The sequence below is a fragment of the Salmo salar genome, chromosome 03 (assembly GCF_965601325.2).
Source record: "Salmo salar chromosome 03, fSalSal1, whole genome shotgun sequence".
Lineage (NCBI taxonomy): Eukaryota > Metazoa > Chordata > Actinopteri > Salmoniformes > Salmonidae > Salmo > Salmo salar.
In genome coordinates this window covers 63,117,341-63,122,837 of record NC_138293.1, presented here as the reverse complement: position 1 = coordinate 63,122,837, position 5,497 = coordinate 63,117,341, and positions in this window count along the sequence as shown.

Genomic DNA, 5,497 nt, shown 5'->3' with positions numbered 1-5,497 from the left:
CTCACGTTTGCCTATCTTGTTATTGGATTTTCCCTGTTTGATTGAGGTCTTAAGATTATTTTTTTTTACCCGTGAGCCAGTTGCATATCTTAAATGTATCTTTATATATGTGTTTGCAAACAAGCTCCCGCTCTGCCACTCGGTTGAATATGGTAGTGAGAAGATGGAAAACGAGATGGATTTTGGCCGAAATTCTGCAAATTTTCTCATCGATTTAAACATTTTATCTCAATACAGTTTGATGTTCCCAAAACTAGAATCTGTTTGAACAAAGGTTTGTAGACTTTGCCCTTTGCAACAACAAAAAAATCTAATTATTTAGAGCGCAAAGGCGAATTGCACACGCGCACTTCAAAGTAGGCGTTCCCTAAAGGAAATATGCAGATGATGGTAGACCGCGCCAATAGGATCTCGCTAGCTCGTGCTTAGCTCTGCCCACCTCCTTGCTTGTTTTGCCCACTGGCTCATTTGTTCCTGTTAGACCACATCCTGTCGTTTGTATTTTGGTTTAGTTATACAAATCTTTGGTGGTGCCCCAAAGTGGTGATAAGCCCAGTCATTCTGGACAGAGGCTAACTACTGTTTAGTCTAAATTACGCTATAGTGTCTGGAAATAAGATGACATTGCAAAAGTAGTCAAATATTTAGTAAGAAACAATTTTGCCAGCATTACTTTAGGCAGTGTTGTCATTTGCTAGCAGTTGGTCAAAAATAGCTAACAACAATGCAAACGTTAGCTAGCTAGAATCCGTTGGCCTCCCTTCAACTTTTGCTAGCTAACATTATACTGCATCTAAAGTCAATCTGGTGACATCTCAATGATGACAAAAGGTTTTCCTACTAATTAGTTTGAATGTCATTGTATTTCCAAACCACTAATGCACTTGACAGAATCTTCATCAGTGCTCACTGACAAGGCATTGAGTAGAATGCTCAGTCAGCCATCAGTCCAAAACAATATTGTGACGAAACATGCAAGTCGTGAAAATGCAGAAGAACAATTATATAGCTACACATCATTTGTCTCCTGACTGCATTTCCTCTGAGTATGACCTATCTATTAAAACACATCTTGCTTGATGCTTAAAGCGTCCGCATGCTTCCCAGCCGAAACAGTTCGGTAGAATTCGTGCATATTATTATGACAACGATATTTTGTGACGTTTTGGACTTCGGTGAGGGGTTTTTCAGCTGTTTGGGCACACAATATTTGTTGGGGAGGCAAGCCGAAATCTACGCCCCTTCGTCGGTGATTGGTCAACAGTAGTATTTGTTGGCATTCAACAAGAGACGATTCGTTTTCATTTTGTAAATGACATTGCCAAAGTCGAGGGTCGGTAGGATAGCCAGTTTTACGAGGGTATGTTTTGCGGCGTGAGTGAAGGAGGCTTTGTTGCAAAATAGGAATGCCGGTTCTAGATTTAATTTTGGATTGGACATGTTTAATATGAGTCTGGAAGGAGAATTTACAGTCTAACCAGACACCTAGGTATCTGTAGTTGTCCACATATTCTAAGTCAGAACCGTCCAGAGTAGTGATGCTAGTCGGACGGGCGGGTGCGGGCAGCGAACGGTTGAAAAGCATGCATTTGGTTTTACTAGTTTTTAAGAGCAGTTGGAGGCCACGGAAGGAGAGTTGTATGGCATTGAAGCTCGTTTGGAGGTTAGTTAACAGTGTCCAAAGAAGGGCTAGTGTCTTCACTGACATTTTCAACATGTCCCTGATTGAGTCTGTAATACCAACATGTTTCAAGCAGACCACCATAGTCCCTGTGCCCAAGAACACAAAGGCAACCTGCCTAAATGACTACAGACCCATAGCACTCACGTCCGTAGCCATGAAGTGCTTTGAAAGGCTGGTAATGGCTCACATCAACACCATTGTCAAGAAACACTAGGCCCATTCCAATTTGCATACCGCCCCAACAGATCCACAGATGATGCAATCTCTTTTACACGCCATACTGCCCTTTCCCACCTGGACAAAAGGAACACTTATGTGAGAATGCTATTCATTGACTACAGCTCAGCGTTCAACACCATAGTGCCCTCAAATCTCATCACTAAGATAAGGATCCTGGGACTAAACACCTCCCTCTGAAACTAGATCCTGGACTTCCTGACGGGCCGCCCCCAGGTGGTGAGGGTAGGTAGCAACACATCTGCCACACTGATCCTCAACACGGGAGCTCCCCAGGGGTGCGTGCTCAGTCTGCTCCTGTACTCTCTGTTCAACCACGACTGCATGGCCAGGCACGACTCCAACACCATCATTAAGTTTGCAGACGACACAAAAGTGGTAGGCCTGATCACCGACAATGACGAGACAGCTTATAGGGAGGAGGTCAGAGACCTGGCTGGGTGGTGCCAGAATAACAACCTATCCCTCAACGTAACCAAGAATAAGGAGATGATTTTGGACTACAGGAAAAGGAGGACCGAGCACGCCCCCATTCTCATTGACGGGGCTGTAGTGGAGCAGGTTGAGAGCGTCAAGTTCCTTGGTGTCCACATCAACAACAAACTAGAATGGTCCCAACACACCAAGACAGTCGTGAAGAGGGCACGACAAAGCCTATTCCCCCTCAGGAAATTAAAAAGATTTGGCATGGGTCCTGAGATCCTCAAAAGGTTCTACAGCTGCAACGTCGAGAGCATCCTGACTGGTTGCATCACTGCCTGGTACGGCAATTGCTCAAACCCCAACCGCAAGGTACTACAGAGGGTAGTGCGTATGGCCCAGTACATCACTGGGGCTAAGCTGCCTGCCATCCAGGACCTCTACACCAGGCGGTGTCAGAGGAAGTCCCTAAAAACTGTCAAAGACCCCAGCCACCCCAGTCATAGACTGTTCACTCTAATACCGCATGGCAAGCGGTACCGGAGTGCCAAGTCTATGACATAAAGGCTTCTCAACAGCTTTTACCCCCAAGCCATAAGACTCCTGAACAGGTAATCAAATGGCTACCCAGACTATTTGCATTGTGTGCCCCCCCACCAACCCCTCTTTTACGCTGCTGCTACTCTCTGTTTATCATATATGCATAGTCACTTTAACTATACAAGTTCCTTGTATGTACATACTACCGCAATTGGGCCGGCCAACCAGTGCTCCCGCACATTTGCTAACCGGGCTATCTGCATTGTGTCCCGCCACCCATCACCCGCCAACCCCTCTTTTACGCTACTGCTACTCACTGTTAATCATATATGCATAGTCACTTTAACCATATCTACATGTACATACTACCTCAATCAGCCTGACTAACCGGTGTCTGTATGTAGCCTCGCTACTTTTATAGCCTTGCTACTGTATATATACTGTTATTTTTCACTGTCTTTTTACTGTTGTTTTATTTCTTTACTTAACTATTGTTCACCTAATACCTTTTTTGCACTATTGGTTAGAGCCTGTAAGTAAGCATTTCACTAAGGTCTACACCTGTTGTATTCGGCGCACGTAACAAACTTTGATTTGATTTATACAGAAGGGTGTCGTCTGCATAGAGGTGGATCAGGGAATCACCCGCAGCAAGAGCGACATCGTTGATATATACAGAGAAAAGAGTCGGCCCGAGAATTGAACCCTGTGGTACCCCCATAGAGACTGCCAGAGGTCCGGACAACAGGCCCTCCGATTTGACACACTGAACTCTATTTGAGAAGTAGTTGGTGAACTAGGCGAGGCAGTCATTTGAGAAGCCAAGGCTGTTGAGTCTGCCGATAAGAATCCGGTGATTGACAGAGTCGAAAGCCTTGGCCAGGTCAATGAAGACGGCTGCGCAGTACTGTCTTTTATCTTTTATCTTTTATCGATGGTGGTTATATTGTTTAGTACCTTGAGCGTGGCTGAGGTGCACCCGTGACCAGCTCGGAAACCGGATTGCACAGCAGAGAAGGTATGGTGGGATTCAAAATGGTCAGTGATCTGTTTATTAACTTGGCTTTCGAAGACTTTAGAAAGGCAGGACAGGATGGATATAGGTCTATAACAGTTTGGGTCTAGAGTGTCACCCCCTTTGAAGAGGGGGATGACCGCGGCAGCTTTCCAATCTTTAGGGATCTCGGACGATACGAAAGAGATGTTGAACAGACTGGTAATAGGGGTTGCAACAATGGCGGCGGATAGTTTTAGAAAGGGAGGGTCCAGATTGTCAAGCCCAGCTGATTTGTACGGGTCCAGGTTTTGCAGCTCTTTCAGAACATCTGCTATCTGGATTTGGGTGAAGGAGAAGCTGGGGAGCCTTGGGCAAGTAGCTGCGGGGGGGGGGTGGAGCTGGTGGCCGGGGGGGGGGGGGGTAGCCAGGAGGAAAGCATGGCCAGCCGTAGAGAAATGCTTATTGAAATTCTCGATTATCGTGGATTTATCGGTGGTGACAGTGTTACCTAGCCTCAGTGCAATGGGCAGCTGGGAGGAGGTGCTCTTATTCTCCATCGACTTTACAGTGTCCCAAAACTTTTTTGAGTTAGAGCTACAGGATGCAAATTTCTGTTTGAAAAAAAGCTAGTCTTTGCTGTCCTGACTGACTGCGTGTATTGGTTCCTGACTTCCCTGAAAAGTTGCATATCGCGGGGACTATTCGATGCTAGTGCAGTCCGCCACAGGATGTTTTTGTGCTGGTTGAGGGCAGTCAGGTCTGGAGTGAACCAAGGGCTATATCTGTTCTTAGTTCTACATTTTTTGAAAGGGGCATGCTTATTTTAGATGGTGAGGAAATTACTTTTAAAGAACGACCAGGCATCCACTACTGACGGGATGAGGTCAATATCCTTCCAGCATACCCGGGCCAGGTCGATTGGAAAGGCCTGCTCGCAGAAGTGTTTTAGGGAGTGCTGAGATCCTGATTGAAAACAGCAGAGGTGAATTTGGAGGGCAAGTTGGTCAGGATAATATCTATGAGGGTGCCCATGTTTACGGATTTAGGGTTGTACCTGGTAGGTTCCTTGATAATTTGTGTGAGATTGAGGGCATCTAGCTTAGATTGTAGCACTGCCGGGGTGTTAAGCATATCCCAGTTTAGGTCACATAACAGAACGAACTCTGAAGATCGATAAGGGTCAATCAATTCACATATGGTTTCCAGGGCACAGCTGGGAGCTGAGGGGTGTCTATAACAGGCGGCAACAGTGAGAGACTTATTTCTGGAGAGATTAATTTTTAAAATTAGAAGCTCCAACTGTTTGGGCATAGACCTGGAAAATATGACAGAACTTTGCAGGCTATCTCTGGAGTAGATTGCAACTCCTCCCCCTTTGGCAGTTCTATCTTGACAGAAAATGTTGTAGTTGGGTATGGAAATCTCCGAATTTTTGGTGGCCTTCCTAAGCCAGGATTCAGACACGGCAAGGACATCAGGGTTGGCGGAGTGTGCTAAAGCAGTGAATAAAGCAAACTTAGGGAGGAGGTTTCTGATGTTAACATGCATGAAACCAAGGCTTTTTCGGTTACAGAAGTCAACAAATAAGAGTGCCTGGGGACACGCAGGGCCTGGGTTAA